Raw genomic sequence first — 18,880 nt, 5'->3', positions numbered from 1 at the left:
GGGGATTGTGATACCCCCAGCCATGTCTCTGTTGCCTAGAATTGCTTTTGCTATTCTAGGTCTCTTTTAGTTCCAAATGAATTTTTGGATTGTTTTCTCTAGTTCTGTGAAATACATTGTGGTAATTACCACTGGCATTGCATTAAATCTATGTAGTAGTTTTGGAAGTATGTCCATATTCACTATATTGACTCTTCCTACCCAGGAGCAAGGTATGTCTTTCCATTTTCTTATATCCCCTTTGATCTCTTTTTTCAGAATGCTATAGTTTTCAGAGTAGTGATCTTTTGCTTCATTTGTTAGATGGATTCTCAGATATTTCATTTTTTTGGCTGCTGTTGAGAGAGGAAATTTTTCGCTAATTTCTCTCAGTGAGTCTGTTATTTGTGTTCAAGAAGGCTATTGTTTTTTGAGTGTTGACCTTGTATACAGCTACACTGCTTAATCTGTCAATTAAGTCCAGAAGTCTTTTGGCCATGTTTTGAGTCTTCTATGTATAGTATCATATCATCAGCAAATGATGACAGTTTAACTTCTTCCTTTCCTATCTTTATTCTTTTTGTTTATTTCTTTTGTCTAATACCTGTGGATAATGTTTCTACAACTATACTGAATAGAAGTGGTGAGAGTGGACATCCTTGTCTTGTTCCTGATTTTAGTGCAAAGGTTTTCAGTTTTGACCATGTAGCATGATGTTGGCTGTTGGTTTTTCATATATACCCTTAATGAGGTTGGGATAAAGACCTTCTTTTCCAATTTTCTGTAGGGTTTTTATCATGAATGGGTGTTGGATTGTGTCAAATGTTTTTTCTGCATCTATTGAGATGATCATACAGTTTTTGTCCTTGGCTCTGTTAATATGGTGTATTACATTTATTGATTTACAAATGTTGAACCATCCTTGCATTGCTGGGATATATCCGACTTGTTCAGGGTGTATGATCTTCTTGATGATCCTCTGTATTCAGTTTTCCAGTATCTTTTTGAGGATTTTTGCATCTATGTTCATTAGGGAGATTGGCCTGTAGTTCTATTTTTTGCTTGGGTCTTTCACTGGTTTTGCAGTCAAAGTAACACGAATTTGGAAGTATTGCATTCCTTTCAATTTCATTTAAGTGTTTAAAGAGTAATCATGATAGTTCTTCTCTAAATGTCTTTTAGGATTCAGCAGTGAAGCCATCAGGTCCTTGGCTTTTCTTTTTGGTTAATTTTTAACTACATTTTCAATTTCACTGATTGTAATTGAAGTGTTTAGAATTTTTATATCTTCTTCATTTAACTTTGGCAATTTGTATGTATCTAGAAATCTGCCCATTTCTTCTGTATTTTCCATTTATTAGAGTATAGGTTCTCCAAGTAGGCATTGATCAACTTCTGGATTTCTGCTGAATCTGTTGTGACTTCATCTTTTGTTTTTAATTGCATTTATTTGTGGGTTTTCTTCCCTTTTTTGATAAGGTTATTTAAGGGCTTATTGATTTTATTTATTCTTATGACAAACCATCTCTTTTATTCATTGATTTTTTATATCATTCACTTAGGCTCCATTGCATTGATTTCTGCTTGGATCTTTATAATTTCCTCTCATGTAAGAGTTTTGGTTTGTCATGCTCTTCTTTTTCTAGGAGCTGGAGGATCTGCATTAGGTTGTTTATTTGAGCTCTCTGTTCTCCTTATATGGGCATTCACAGCTATGAATTTCCCACATAGAACTGCTTTCATTTGTGTCCCATAGATTCCTGTATGTTGTACTGGCATTATCATTTTCTTATAGAAACTGTCTAATTTCTTCTTTAACTTCCTCTGGACCCATTGGTTTTTCAGGAGAGTGTTATTCAAATTCCATGTGTTTTGGGGAGTTTTAAGGTTTCTTATGATATTGATCTCCAATTTTATTGCACTATGGTCTGATAATATACAGGGGTGGCTTCAATTATTTTTCATTTACTTAAACATGCCCTATGAGCTAGCATGTAGTCTATTTTGGAGTATGACCCATGTGCAGCCAAAAAGAATGTATATTCTGATTGTGTGTTGTGGAACACTCTGTAGATAACTATTAAGTATATTTCTTCATATGAACTTAGTAAATGTTTACAGAGTGTTTCATCCCACAAAATCAGAATATACATTCTTCTCAGCTGCACATGGGTCATTCTCCAAAATAGACAACATACTCTCACATAGACTAAGGGAATGATACAAAAAAATCAATGAAGCCGAGCTGGTTCTTTGAAAGAATCAACAAAATTGACAAACCCTTAGCCAACTTTATCAAAAAAAAGGAAAGAAAAGGCCCAAATCCATGCAATTAGGAATGAAAAGGGTGCAATTACAACAGACCCAGCAGAAATCCAGAGGATCATCAATACCTACTTCCAGAACCTATACGCCAATAAGTTGGACAACATAGAAGAAATGGATAGATTCCTAGATACATATGAATTACCAAAGTTGAACGAAGACGACCTAAAAATTCTGAACAACCCAATATCAACCAATGAAATTGAAAATGTAATTAAAAACTTATCAACTAAGAAAATCTCGGGCCCTGATGGCTTCACTGCTGAATTCTACAAGACATTTAGAGAGGAACTACTGCCACTCCTCTTTAAACTCTTCAATGAATTTGAAAGGGAAGCAATACTCCCGAATGCATTACTAGCAGCAACCATCACCTTTATCCCCAAAGCAGAGAAAGACCCAACCAAAAAGGAGAACTACAGGCCAATCTCACTAATGAACATAGATGCCAAAATCCTCAATACGATACTGGCAAATAGAAAGCAGAAGATCATCAAGAAGATCATATGCCCTGATCAAATGGGATTCATCCCAGGGATGCAGGGATGGTTCAACTTATGCAAATCAGTCAATGTAATACACTATATCAATAGAGCCAAGGACAAAAACCATATGATTATCTCCATAGACACAGAAAAAGCATTTGACAAAATCCAACATGCACTTACGATAAAAACCCTACAAAAAATTGGAATAGATGGTCTCTACATCCAACTGATAAAAGCCATCTATGAAAAAACAACAACCAGTATCATACTAAATTGTCAAAAAACTGAAATCCTGCACAATAAAATCAGGAACAAGACAAGGATGTCCACCATCACCACTCTTGTTCAATATAGTTTTGGAAACATTAGCCATGGCATTTAGACAAGAGAAAGAAATAAAAGGAATAAAGATAGGAAATGAAGAAGTCAAACTGTCATTATTTGCAGATGATGTGATACTGTATATAGAAGAACCCAAGAACTCCACCAAAAGTCTTCTAGACTTAATAACCAAAATCAATAAAGTAGCTAGATACAAGATCAACACAAAAAATGAATAGCTTTCCTCTACATGAATAACAGACTCACAGAGAGAGAAATAGGGCAAATAATTCCTTTCATAATAACATTCAAAAAACTGAAATACCTAGGAATCAACCTTATGAAAGAAATCAAAGACCTCTTCTCTGAAAACTATGGCAGTCTGTAAAGAGAGATTGAAGACAATACCAGAAAATGAACAGACATTTGCTGCTCCTGGGTAGGAAGAATTAATATAGTGAAAATGGCCATACTTCCAAAGCTGCTATATAGATTCAATGCAATTCCAATTGAGATTCCAGCAGCATAGTTCACGGACCTTGAGAAACAATCCAAAAATTCATTTGGAACAAGAAGAGACCCAGAATAGTAAAAGCAATTCTAGGTAACAGAGACATGGCAGGGGGTATCACAATCCCAAACTTGCAACTATACTGCAAAGCTGCTGTGATAAAAACATCACAGTACTGGCAAAGAAACAGACCTGAGGACCAGTGGAACAGATTAGAAGATGCAGAAACAACACCAGACACATTCACCCATCTCATCTTCGATAAAGGAGCCAAACACCCTCACTGGAGGAACGATAGCCTCATTAATAAATGGTGCTGGAAAAATTGGCTTTCAACTTGCCAAAGATTAATATGAGACCTATATCTCTTGCCATGCACTAAACTAAAATCAAAATGGATTAAAGATCTAAATATTAAAATAGAAACTCTGAACTGGCTGGAACAGATGTGGGGTAGAACTCTTGAAAACATTGGTGTAGGAAAAGATTTTATGAACAAAACCTCAGTTGCCCGTGAACTAGCACAAACAATCAACAAATGGGATGTCTTTTTATGTAAAAGTTTCTGCACAGGAAGAGAAACCACCAGCAGTGTGAAGAGACAACCCACAATGTCGGAAAAAATCTTCATCTGCTGTTCCTCAGACAAAGGTCTATTATCTCGAATCTATAAAGAACTTGAAAAGATCAGACCTCCCAAATTTAAAGACCCAATCCAAAAATGGGCATCTGAAATGAATAGACACTCTTAGACAAAGAAGCAGAAATATCAAATAAATACATGAAAAAATGTTTAACATCACTGGTCATTTGAGATATGCAAATAAAAACAATGCTGAGATTCTGACTCACCCCAGAAAGAAAGGCTGCTATCATGAAATCAACCAATAACAAGTGTTGACCGGGTTGTGGGGAAAGAGGAACCCTGCTCCACTGCTGGTGGGAGTGTCGACTGTTGAGACCACTGTGGAAATCAGTATGGGGATACATCAAAGATCTAGGACTGGAAGTCCCATTTGACCAAGCTATTCCCCTGCTGGGGATCTTCCCCAAAGAATTAAAAGAATCATACCACAGCTATATATGTGCACCGATGTTCTTAGGGCACAATTTGTAATAGCTCAAATGTGGAAACAGCCCAAATGCCCATCAACTGGAGACTGGATCAAGAAAATATGGTTTTTAAATAAAATGGAGTACTACTCAGCCATAAAAAATGAGAAATTAGAGACTTTGATATCTAAATGGATGCACATTGAGGCAATACTCTTAAGTGAAATAAATAGGATACACATGTATCAATACTACATAGTTTCTCTGGTGTGAGAAACTGAAAGTGTAAATAAGGACTAAAAATATAATAGATAATGAGTAATAGGAAGAAATGGGGCAAAGGGGAAGGGGAAGTGGGATGGGTAGGGAAATGGAAAGAAGGGAATGGAATTAATATGAGAAAATGGAAAACTGGAAACAAAGTCTTTGTAAATAGGGAAGTATGGAGGGGTTGAACGGAGGGCAGTGGAAGGGTGAAAAATAAGAACTAAAAGAGATTACGTAAAGGTGCAAATTTCCAATGATGAATGTCAGTATATTGCACACCTCAAATGTACCAATGTTTAGAATGAGTAATTGTTAATGTGACATAGGAGGAAAAGGTCCAAAGGGCTAAGGGTAGTGGGAGGGGCAGGGGAAAGGAAAGAAGGGAAAGGAAAAATTATGAGAAATGGAAAAAATGGAAACAAAGTCTTTGTAAATAGGGAAGGGTTGAGGGGGTGAAGTGACGGCTAGGAATGGGGAAAATATAAGAACCAAGCTGCATCACGTAAAGGTACAAGTTCCCAATGAGAAGTGCAAATGTTTTGTATGACTAAAATGTACCAATAAAGTATTAAAAAAAGTATGTTTGTTCAAAAGCTTGGTTCAGTTCTAGAATTTTGTCTAGATGATCTGTCTGTATGTGATAGTGGAGTATTCAGGTCCCCCACTACAATTTTTTAGTGCTGATTTGGTTTTTCATGTCATTAATATTTGTTTTGTAGAGTTGGGGGCATTCGTGTTTGGTGCATATATATATTTATGATTGTCATCTCTTCCTCTTGGATTGTTCCCTTCACAAGGATGTAGTGACCATCTTTGTCTCTCAATTAGTTTTGGTTTGAAATCTATTTTGTCTGCAAATAAGATTGCTACCCCTGCTTTTTTCTGGGTTTCTGTCACATGGAGAACTGTTTTCTATCCTTTTGCTTTCAGTCTATGAATGACTTTTTGAATTAGGTATGTTCCTTGTATACAGCATATTGTTGGATTTTGCTTCTTAATCTATTCTGCCTATTTCTTTTGATTGGTGAATTGAGGCCATTAGCATTGATGGTTATAATTGAAAAATATTGACTCATCTTTGTCATGATGCTTTACTGTGTTGGCTCATTTATTTTTTATTTTTCCCCCTTCCCTTTAGTTTTTTGCTTTGCCTGGTGGCTTCCCTCTGTTGGGCCTCATGGAGTTGTGTCCTTCATTGTCTTTTTCTAGGATATTGTTTAGAGTTGTTTGGAGTTCTGGTTTGGTGTTCATGAAATTTCTCAGGTGTTCTTTGTCATGGAAGACTCTAATTTCCCCATCAATTTTGAAAGACAATTTTGCAGGATGCAACAGTCTAGGTTGGAAGTTATTTTCTCTTAGGGCTTGAAATACTTCACTTCAGTTTCTCCTTGACTTGAGGATTTGTGTTGAGAAGTCTGCTGTGATTCTGATGGGCTTTCCTTTTTCTTTTCTCTAACTGCTTGTAGGATTTTGTTGTTCTGTTGGGTTTCTGGAATCTTGGCTATTATATGTCTAGGTGTAGTTTTTTTTGTTTGATCATGGCTAGTTGGAGTTCTATATGCCTCACTTATCTGTATGTCAATTCTCTACCTCCATCTGGGAAGTTTTCTATTATTTCTTCTGTGAAAACATTTTTTATGTCATTTATAATTTCTCCTGCTTTTTCATGGACTCCTATCAGTCTTATGTTATTCTTCTTTGCATCATCTAGCAGCTGCTGGATTGATTTCTCATGGTCCCTTACTATTTTTAGGAAATCTCTGTTTTCATGGTCACTAACTGCAATCCTGTCTTCTATATTTGATAGTCTATCTTCACAATCTCTCAATCAGCTGTGAATACATTCAGCCTGAATATCTGTTTAAGTCTGTTTCATGGATTCCATTTCTTTCCTATATTGGATGATCATGGTTTCCATTTGTTTCTTATGCTGGGTATTCATGGCTTCCAGCATGGTTTTGAGCTCATCTATCTTTTTATCTGTTTATCTTCTAGAGCCTATAATGATGTCTTTCACTCTGCTCACCATCTCTGTAGTTATCTGGGAAATTATTTCTGCTTTGAATTTTTCTAGAGCCTCATTCACCTGTTTTGTTACTTCCTGTGCTATCAGTTCAGGGTGTCCAGGTGGTTGATTGTCATATTTTTCCACCTCATTTTCCCCAGAATTTGCCTTTGGTGTTCTGGAAGTCTGTGTTTCTGTCCTGCTATGGTGTCTTCTCATTTTTAATTCTGTTTTTGGTGCTTTTTTTGCTTTAATTCCTTGGCTGATACTCCAATATTTCTTATTTTGAGTATCTTTATTACTGGAGTTTAGAGCCCCTATGGAGTTATGGCTTCTCAAAGATATCTTCCAGGTATACCTGGACATTTTAGGCTTTGAGTCACTAATGAGTCTTAGCAATCTCATTTTCAGTATACCATGGAGGACAACTGATTAGATCAATCACAGCACCTTAGCCCAACTGACACAATCAGCATCAAACACAGCTGAGAAATGACAATTTGTGGTAGCAGTTAATCTGTCACCTTTAACTGCGTGAGCTAGATTAAAATCTAGGGCCAGTCCAAAATATGTTTGTAGTAAGTAAACCTTTCAATATGGCAAATTTACCCTTCAGGATAAGGATTTAGCAGGCATTGGGGAAGGAGGAGTAGAGAGAATGAAGGAGAGGGAAAGGTTAGAGGTGAAGCTAGAAGACACCAGAAGATCATGCAAATTGTGGGGATCTGTTGAAGACAGGAGGAAAAGACAGAGTGAAAGAACAGAGACAAGCACAGAACAAACTGACAACAACAGGGAAGCTAGAAATTGTATTCATCTACCTATAAAAGTGGCAGTTGAGAGGACAGAGAGAGAGAAAATTTCAGAATATGACAGGAACAGGAACAAAGAGGGAGAGAAATATAGAGCCAGAAGGGATAGAGAGAAAAAGAAAAGAAAAAATTATATATATATATATATATATATATATATATATATATATATATCAAACAAAGAACAGTTTCCCTCGGGATGTCTCTGCTGTCCTGGTAGGCAACGTAGGCAGCAGTGCGTGGGTCTAAGTCGATTAGTCTCAGCAAGCCAGCTACAGTCTACTGAGATTCAGGCTGATTTCTGGCTGCAAGGTCCAAGTTGAGGTCCCTGACCTCCTTCAGGATTAAACTCTGCAAGGTTCTACTGCAGGTTCCAGCTTTGCACCCCCCATGTGAGTCCAGGTTTCAATGGGAGGTGCTGATCCCACCAACTTAGCAACCATGATGGTCCAGTGTGCTTTTATTGAAGAGTTTTTCTTCACTTTCCCAGTGGGCTTCAATTTTCACTGAGGACCATCAGAAAGGCCCTCTCTGTTTTTTTAAATTTAATTTTATTGGTACATTTTAGGTGTACAATCCAATGACATGCATCATTGGAAATTTGCACCTTTACATAATCTCTTTTGGTTCTTATTTTTCCCCTTCCCCTGCCCTCCCTTCAACCCCTCCATCCCTCCTTATTTACAAAGACTTTGTTTCCATTTTTTCATTTTCTCATATTAATTCCATTCCCTTTTTTCCTTTCCCCTCCCCCTCCCACTTCCCCTTTCCCTTTGCCCCTTTTCTTCCTATTTCACATTATCCATTATACCTTACTCTTAAGTGAAATAAATAGGACACACATGTGTAAATACCGAATAGTTTCTGTAGCGTGAGAAACTGAAAGTGTAAAGAAAGGCCCTCTGTGTTGTTCACTTCTGCTCTATCTTCTGGAGCTCATAACCATGGCCTTTATGTTCCCTATGGCGCCTCTGCTGCATGGATTCAGATGCCTCCTGGCACAGAGTCTGTGCGGAGCGGTCTGGTGGGGTGTGGGCTTCAGGCTTCTGCAGGACGGGGTCAAAAAGGATATTTTGGGGCCGGTAATTTAGCTCAGTGGTCTCGCCTCCTGCCTCGCAAGCACAAGGACCTGAGTTTGATCCCTGGTACCAAAAAAAAAAAAAAAACAAGAAGGATATTTTTTATGTCAAGTGTTTCCAGTGCTGTACATCAAGTAAGGGCATGCTTTATTTTTCTAAAGGCATTGTCAGTCTGTTTTGTTCATTCTGTGGGCATAGAATTGTTGACTTTTACTGGCTCAGATAAAGGCTTTTTCATTAGTCCAAAATTAGGTAGCCACATCATACAAAAGCCTGCCATTCCTGGGAAGAAACGAAGCTGTTGTTTGGTGGCAGGAGGCATGAGAACACAGATAGCCTGGATGTGGTACCTAGACAGCTGTTGTTCCCAGATGTAAGAATAAACCTCAGATAATCAACTTTTTTGGAGGAATATCTGAACCTTTTCTTTGGAAACTTTGTATCTCTTTTCAACTAGAAAGTTAAGAGTTTTTACAGTGTTATGGTTAGATAGCTCTCGAGTTGGGCTGCAATGGAGAATATCATCTACATACTGTAGGACAGTTTCTTGTTCTAACTTATTTTCCTCAAGTTTTTTTCTAGCACCTGAGAAAAAGTGAGGACTATCTCTAAACTCCTATTGGAGAATCATTGAAGGGTATTGCTGTTTTTCTCTTGTAATAGAATTTTCTCATTCAAAGGCAAGCAGAAACAAAGTGTGGATGTAGAGAGATGGAGAAGAATATGTCTTTTAAATCTAAGACTGACAACTAATTAGTATCTCCTGGATTTGAGGAGAGAATTGCTTATGGATCTACCACTAGAGGATGGATTGGAATAAGTCCCATTGATGAGGTGGAGGTCTTGTACCATCCTATAATTTCCTGAGGGCATTAATGCAATGAGAATGGGAGTATTTCAAGGGAACTTACAAAGTTTCAAAAGGCCATATTTGTGAGATCTGTCTAAGAGATGCTGGAGGCCTTTATGTGCCTCTTCCTTGATTGAATACTGTTTCCAACTAGGAAATCAGCTCAGATCTTTTAGTCTTATAATTACTGTCATAACTAAATTTTCCACACCATTTATTACCTCATACCATGTGCTAGGATTTACCTATTGGTCAATTTGTTCAGGAAGACCTGATAAAGTCTCAGCAAGTAAAATCCATTTAAGCCTTAGCTGGAATTTGAGAATTGCCCCAATTTTGTTAATAAATCTCTTCCTACCAAGGAAGTAGTACGCTGTGGAACTTTTAGAAACTCAGAGATAAACATTTGACCTTCAAAATGACATGTCAGAGGAGGAGTAAATAATCTGTGATTAGAGGTTTCTTCAACCCCAACTATCACTGTAGACTTACAAAAGAGTTTTCCAGAGATGGAAATCAAAACAGAATGTGCCACATCTGTATCTGTCAGCAGTTGAATTGGCTCACCCATGATGTCCACGATTATCCAGGAGTCCTCAGAAGAGATGGTAATGTCAATGGATAGGTGGATTTCAGGTTTCCCTGGGCCTCTTCAGTAGTCAGAGCAGGAATTAATGGTTTTGGCTGAATTTGCCCCATCTGGGTGCAGGGACAGTCAAACCTCCAGGGCCAAAATTCAGGCACATCAGCTGTCTCACATAAATAATAAGGCCCAGGCAGAGGCTGGGTGCAATCTCATGCCCAGTGTCCAGTTCCTTTGGACTAGAAATGGAAACTTTTTCCTCAGTTGTCACTGGGTTTTTCTTGTGACTTGGGTATTTTTAAAGCATTACCAATCACAAAAGCTATAAATTTAGCCTTGTTCTTTTTGTCTTTCCTATGGGTCTTGTATGTTGAACAGAGAAAAAGCCATGTCTAGCAATTGGGCCATAGGTGTCTAAGGCCCCATTTGAAGTTTCTCTAACTTATTCCAGATATCTGGGGCTGACAGACAGATGAAATGTTGTGCTTCTCCCTCCCTGGAAGATGAATCTATATTAGTATACTTGTGGAAGGCCTCTGATAATGTTACAAAACAAAGATGAATTTTCCTCTGTGCCCTGTAAGACCCCACTCACTTTATCATAATTAACAGACTTTTTAATGTACCTTTTCATTTGCAAGATAAGAGCAGCTAGTATACTAAACATCATTTATAGTCCATGCTGAGTATTATAGATCCAGTTTGGCTCTGTAGAAGTTTGAATAGCTGCTCCAGGATAGTTTCCTTCCCTTTTGAAAGCATACTGTTCATCTGCATAGTTTCTAGCCTCTGGTAGGAGTCTCTATCTTACATCTTAGGTACAGCAAGTGGCCAAGATGAATTAGACATCTCACCATGAACCCATCTGCAAAGTTAACAGGGTCTTCTGACAATTAGCTTAGTCATTCTTTGCACTGTCCCACATCTTCAACTGAAAAAGGAACCTGCCCTCAAGTATTTCCTTCCGCCCGTGGGACTTCTCTTAGGGGCAGGAAAAGTTGTGAGCCAGAGTGGTAAGAAGTATCACTTCAGGCTCAACCTGCAGGGCTTAAAGCTGTGTCTACCCAGTGGTACTTAGGGCTGCCTGAGGAAGATGCCAAGGGAGCTGAGGAATGTTGGGTTCCTCTGGGGCAATAGGCTCTAATAGTGTCCCTTGGTTACTTGGAGGGGATGAACCTGATTTATTGGTGTAAGGATTATAAGCAGGAGGTAGAGGTGACCAACTAGTGTGGTTGTCCTCCCTAAATAGATCAGCAAGACCAAGATTCTCCTGAGAGACTAATGAGGGTCTTAGAACAGGGAGATCCAGAATATCTTTGTCTTTCTTGGGATCCATATTAAGTGCCATAATTCTTCAGCATTCCCTTTGATAAAGAGTCACAAAATCCTGAACATAAGGCATTTCACTCCATCTTTTATGTTCCAAGCAGAAACACTGTAACCTGAGAATAGTCTCATAGTTTAAAGTACCATTCCATACACATCTCTTCCCACCTCACAGTTTGTATTGAACCGACACTGTATTGCAAGCTGTTCTTGTTTTAAATTTTCAGTATAAAACTTGTCCCATTCATCAAGACTATGGCCTGGTGGTGAAGTCAGTGGAATCTGTGTGGTGACAAGATCCAATAGATCTACAGTCTGATTCTCTTGGGATCTATACAGAGAAGGAGACATCTAGGCCTGCATTCCTTAAAGGGGCATTCCATGCATAAGGAGGAGACCCAACTTCCACAAGTTGCCCCTTGTGAGACTACACAACTAGGAAAGATGTCTCTACCTAAACTTTAGAGTAATGCTAGCATTATTTACCACAGAAGAAAGCCTCTGTCTTCATATTGGGGACTCATTAACTCCTTAGGTCCATCTGTTGGCCCCGCCTAGTCCTAATTCTCATGAAGTAATAGCAGAACTTTCCCAAAGTTCTTTTTACCATCTAGTTGAACCCCTTGGTGGCCCAAATTGTATTTACTCTAAGCTTCTTGATGGCTTAGCTTGTATTTCAGGTCTCTTGATGACCCTACTCAACCAAAGTAAAACCATGTAGGAAAACATCTCTTGTACTTACTCTGGTGGAAAAAGAACTAAGAACTGAGATGGCTCTGTTTTTATACACTCACAATTATTAGCTAGGTTTTCAAAAGTTAAATGCTGTTCTATTCAGGCATCAGGCATAGGTCTTTAACTTATATGCATTTAAAGGCCAGGAGGTGATGGCCTCAGGCAAGCTTACAGAGTATCTGACATGCTTAATTTTGGGCAAAAGCCTTGGGCATTTTAAAACCAAAGTTTTTTTTCCTCATATTCTATTTCTCCCTGGAGCCACTTTAAGATGGTTACAAGCAGCTAGAATGGGAGTAGGCCTCTGATGTTGCCTTCAGGCTGGCATCTGCCCTGCCTTATGCAACCACATTTGCTTGTGGCTGCAACTGAGGTCCTCAGGTTGTAGCTTCACTCCCAAAGTTTTCCCAAGTTTTTAGAGGGATAGAACACAATTTCTCTTTTGTGTAGAAGTAAAGGAAAAGTTTCCTCTCTCTGGTTTTTCATAAGCACATATGCTGTCCAAAATCAGAGGCTTGGCTTGTAATGCTGGTTATCAAAAAAAAAAGAGAGATAGAGAAAAAAAGATGGTGGCAGCTAGTGACACATGCCTACATAAATGTTATCCATAGTCATGCGACAATATAAGAAAGCAGCTGGCCATGTGGCGGGCAATATATCTGCTGGCCACATGGCAAGGTAATGTGATGGCACCCCTGACCAACACCCAAACTAAGAAAAAGTCATTTACACACTAGAGTAAGTGGAGACCAGGCTAATTTAGCAATATATCCAACAAACAAACATGCAGACAACAAGATATATCTGCAGAATGAACATAAGCAGCTACAAAGAAAAACAAAAGAACATATTTCCTTCACCTATCCCCATGACCAAGCCAGAAAACCCCTCCCTGGTGCCTTGAGAAGAGTCCCCTGATTCCCAGCTTAGAGCAGAGAGTGAGGGAAAGGAGAGAAGAAAAAAAGCCTCATGGATAGAAACAAAAATTGTGCTCAACGTGATCCTTACCTTTGTCTCTTGTATCTGAGCTTGCACTCTTGGCTGGCCATGTCAAAATATTCTTTTTTAAGGTGGCCATGCCAAAATTTTATATTCTGGCTGCTTTTGCAACATGTTCTCAGGAATTTTCTTTAGAAATGCCTCACCAGTTAAATATATTCCAGGTCCTTTTTGCCTCAAACAAAGAATTGGAAGAGAGAAACTAAAACTGGTGCCAAAAGTTTATTTGAATAGGGAGGGGTGAAGGGGAAAAGGAAGAACTAAATCTGTGGAGTGAACTTGGGCTGAACAAAGAGAGGAAAGGATAAAAGCAAAAATAAAAGTGAACTCTGCAACCAGAAGATGCAGAGTTGGCTACAGTGAAGAGTCACAATAGTGGGCTCCTTGTGCCATCTTGTCTCTTTTATGGCATTCACATCTCATGGGTTCCCATGAGAATTTATACATATGGGGACCTGGGAATAGTTTGGCACTATCCTGGGATCTTGTAATTGACAGGTCCTCCTTATCCCCCCAGCCAGTTTTGCCATGCCCTACATTCTATACAAGACATACTGGAAACAATGCAATAAACAGGATGAGTATGAACTCAAAAGGAAAAAATAAAGAAATCAGCAACAAAAAACAATATAATTACAGGATACGGTCAATATTGTTCATAATAACTCTCAATGTATATGGAATAACTGTTCCAAGTAAACACAGACTGAAAAATTGGATCAATAAACAAAATCAAAAGAAATGCTTCAAACAAGAAATATACTTAGTATTTAAAGAAACACAGAATAAACATCAAAGGATGCAAAACAAATTTTCATGTAAACAGGGGCCTGAAAGAAGCAGGAGTAATATTCCTATTTTTAGGTGATATAGACTTTAAGCTGAAAATGATTAGAAGAAACAAAGTCAATATATACTGGAAAACAATTCAACAGGAAGAGATAAATTTGTAAATATATATTCAGAGAGTACTGGTGCACTTAACTTCATTTAAAAACACTACTGGAAATAAAAGATTAAATAAGTGTCAATACAAACATTGTGTTTTACTTTAACATCACACTTATACAAATAGATCATCTAGACAAAAACCTGGAAAAACAAATACCAGAGTTAAACCACACCTTCAAATAAGTGTACTCAATATTATATATAAAATATTTAATCCAACAACAGACTACACATTTTTAAAGCACATAAAATTTTCTCCAAAATAGAACACCTATGGGTAATAAAGCTTCCTTAAGTAAAAAACCATTGAAATAATCTCATGCATATTACCAGATCTGAGTTCAATGAAACTTGAAATCAATGCTGAGAGAAAACAGAGGAATGATAAAAACACATAGAAATTAAACAATACACTCTTTATTATTCAATGGATCACAAAAGAAGTTAAGGAAGAAATCAGATCCTTCATAGAATCAAACAAAAATGTCAGTACAACATACCAGATCCTATCAGACACAATGAAAACAGTTCTAAAAGGAAAGTATGCATCTGTGAATGTCCAAATCAGAAAAGCAGAGTCAGCCCAAATAAATAATATAAACATAGGTCTCATGGCTCTATGAAAACAAGGACAAAAAATCTAAATCTAAGTAAAGGAAAGAAATTATACAGATCAGAGTGAAAATTAATGAAATTGAGACCAAAATATAAACAAATTAATGAATTCAGGAGCTGATTCTCTGAAAGAATAAACAATACAGCATTAGATAGGCTTACAGAAACAAGAATAGAAAAAATTCTTAGTGCAATGAGCAAAGCAAAAGGCAAAATCAAATAGACACTGTCAAAAACCAGAATCTTGTATATTCTTCAAAAATCTGTATTCCATTAAATTGGAGAATCTAGCAAAATGGACAGATTTCAAGATGTATATCAATTACCAAAACTTGAACCAAGCAGATATAATAATACTAAACAGCCCAATAACAGGTAATAACATTGAGCCAGTAATAAAAAGCAACTAAGAAAAACCTAAAGCCTGATGGATTCACTGCTTAATTCTAAAAGATCTTCACAGAAAATCTAACACCAATAATCCTCAAAATCTACAATCAAATTAAAAGGGAAAGAATATGATCAAACTCCTTTCTAGAAATGAGCATTACCCTAATAGCAGTAACAGAAAAGGAATTTAAAACAAAATAATACATGCCAATCTTTGCAATAAATAGAGACACTAAAGTCCTCAACAAGATACCTGAAAAGAGAATACAAAAATCATTAAAAATGTAATACCTCATGACCAAGTTAAATTAATTCATAAGATGAAACATGCTGGGAAGACTGGTTATCTACATGCAAAAGATTGAATCTGGACCTATATCTTGCACTATGTAATAAAATAAAATCAAAGACCTAGATATCAAGACAGAACCACTTTATCTGCTGCAGATAAAAGAGGCAAACTCTGATTATATGGGCATAGGCAAGGACTTCCTTACCTAAACTCCAATTGCACAAGATAGACCACAAGAAATAAATTATTGAATTATATCAAATTTAAAAGCTTGTATGCAGCAAATGAATAAACCAATAGAGTGAAGAGACAAGCTACAGAATGGGAAAAAATTTTCTGGTACTCTTTAGATAGCATAAATATATATAATATATAAATAACTGAGAAAAATTAGATCTACCAAAAATAAAAGACTTAACCAAGAAATAGGCAATTGATATGAATAGGCACTTCTCAGAAGAAGATGTAAAAATATTCAATAAGTACATAAAAATGTTCACATCTTTGGCCATTAGATAAATATAAATTAAAACAATGAGATTCCAACTTACTGCAGAAAGAATAGATATTGTCAAGAACTCAGAAAAGACAAAATTTGTTTATGCTGTGGGGAAAAAGGAACATATCTATATTGGTAGTGTGAGTGCAAATTAATATATTAATATAACCACTATGAAAATCTGTATGTAGATTTTTTGAAAAACTCAAAGTAGAATTTCAATGCCACCATGCCATTTACCTTCTAGGTATCTCCCTGAAAGAATTAAAAACATCATATTACAATGATAAATTTATAGCATATTTATAACATGACAATTCTTAGTAGCTAATTCTTGAAAGCAGCTTATATGTTCATTAGTAGATGAATGCATAATTAAACTGTGCTTTATACACACAACAGTGCTACACAATGCTAATGAAAGATATAGTTGCTAATTTTGTAGAAGAGTGAATAAGTCCTTAGTGAAACAAATCAGACACATAATCTTAAATATCACATGATTTCTCTTATGTAAGAAACCAAAAAGTATAATAATCCAGAGTAAAATATAGCACAGATAATAGGAAATAGAGACATAGATGTTTTACAAATGGGAAGTAGATTTAAAGGTGGAGGAAAACAAAAGGAAGGGGAAGTAAAAAGATTTAAATATGATATGTACATGTCTCAATTGCCCAAGATGCATTTGTAACAAACATCCCTGCCTGGTACTACCAGGCTATAAGTGGAACAAGCTTCTTTCTTCTCCATAATTTGGCTGTATTATATGACGAATCCGACCAAAGCCTTACATGACTCAAATGGACATTTCTGATGGCAGGGTTGTGTGAACATAAATCCATCAATAGATGCCACTAAGACCTAAGACTTGATCTGTGAAGTGGCAGAGCCCTGCTGAGTTAACTTCCAGTCGAGGTCAGCCTGACCCCAATTAAATTCATTTCCTCCGAATTATGGCTTCTCTTACTGACCTGATGGGTTGCTGGCTAATTATCACCCAGTCCTAGTCCCTGTTTGCTCTCTCCAGCAAGATAAGCAGTGCCTCTCTTTTACAGCCTTACCTGCATATCCACTATCACCAGGATGTTTTGCAGTCTATCACCAGGTGTCTCAAAGAATACCCTGCTCTCATTTCCATGCTTGTAATCAATAAATACTGGATGTCTTTTGTGCCTTTTGTCTTTGTTCCCCAGAGAAGCTTGGACGAGCCAAGACCCAGCTCTCTTTAAGTCTCTGTTTCTGTGTCTTTTGGTCTGTTTATCTTGTGTCATATTGCCTTGCAGGAGATGGAGACCCATGGACAGGGTCCTGATACACATTCACTATGTATCATAATCATATACTAATAAATAAAAAGCATGTTATTCACATAAAATCCAGTATACAGACCAATCATACAGAAACGAGAGCCTGGATGTAAATTCACACATTACAGCCAATTGATTTTGACAAAATGATGAGAATACATATTTGGTAATGGAAACATTTTTCCAGAAATTGTGCTTGGATCATTGGGTATTCATATGTAAAAAAAAATGAAACGATATCCCTAGCTCTACACAAGTAAAATGCTCAAATTAAAATGCATTAAAGACATACATATAATACTTGAAGCTATGAAACTTCAGGAAGAAAATATTGGGGAAATTTTTAAAGCCTTTTAAATTGTTCAGGGTTTTTTAAACAGTATTCCAAAACCATAGGAAACTAAAGTGAAAACAATGGAAAATGAGATCATATAAAAATTAAAGCTTGTTTCAGCAAAATAATCATTTATCAAAATGAGTATGTTACATACAGAGCAAGAGAAAATATTTTAAATTATACATCCAATAAAGGGGAATATGCACAATATGCTTTTAAACCCAAAACTTCCTTAGTAAATGTAACAATGATAGTAACTTTCAAAAAGTAATAGATTTAAAAGATATTTCTCAAGAGAAAACATACAAATGGCATACATATATACATATATATGAATATGGTCAATGTTTCTAATCATCATTACAGTGCAAACTAAATCCGCTGTGAGGTGTAATCTTACAATTACTTGAATAACTATTACCAAAATGATTAAAAATGGAAGTGTTGACATTGGTGTAGAGTAAGTTTAAACATTTTGCACTGTGGATGGGAAAGTATAATGGATCAACTATTTTCAATATTCCTAAATAACTAGAAATAGAATTACCATATGATTCAGTGTACTCATTTCTGAATATTACACCTAAAGAAATTAAATCAATGTGGCCAAAAGATATCTATACTCTTTCATTCTTTGCAGCAGTAAAGTAACCAAGAAAATAAATCAAAGTAAATATATATTAATAGGTGAGTAGATAATACAGTATGGTTTATATAGAAAGCAGAATATCATTTAGTTTTTCTAAAAAATGAAATCTTGGAATTTGTAACAAGATACATGAAACTGGAAGATATTAATCTAATAAACAAATTTTACCAGGCATAAAAGACAAATAATGCATGATCTTACTTATATATGGATTTTTAAATATTTAAGCTTATAAAAACAGGGTAGCATGATTATTTGCCAGAGGCTGAAGATGTGGAAACTGAGAGACATTAATAATGGGATATAATTTTAATTGAATGATTTTTATATAGATTATAGAGCTCTAATATGTATTATAGTGTCTATAGTTGATAATAGTGCACTATATAAATAAAGCTTGCTGAAAGAGTATATAATCATAATTTTCACAATTGTATAACTATGAGATGTTGGATATTATGATTATCCTTATTTCAATAATTATTTCACACTGTGTGACAAATA

Source organism: Heterocephalus glaber, unplaced genomic scaffold (assembly GCF_053883595.1).
Source record: "Heterocephalus glaber isolate CG9 unplaced genomic scaffold, H.glaber_assembly_v1.0 deba00001613, whole genome shotgun sequence".
Classification (NCBI taxonomy): Eukaryota; Metazoa; Chordata; class Mammalia; order Rodentia; family Bathyergidae; genus Heterocephalus; species Heterocephalus glaber.
This window is presented reverse-complemented; position numbering follows the sequence as displayed.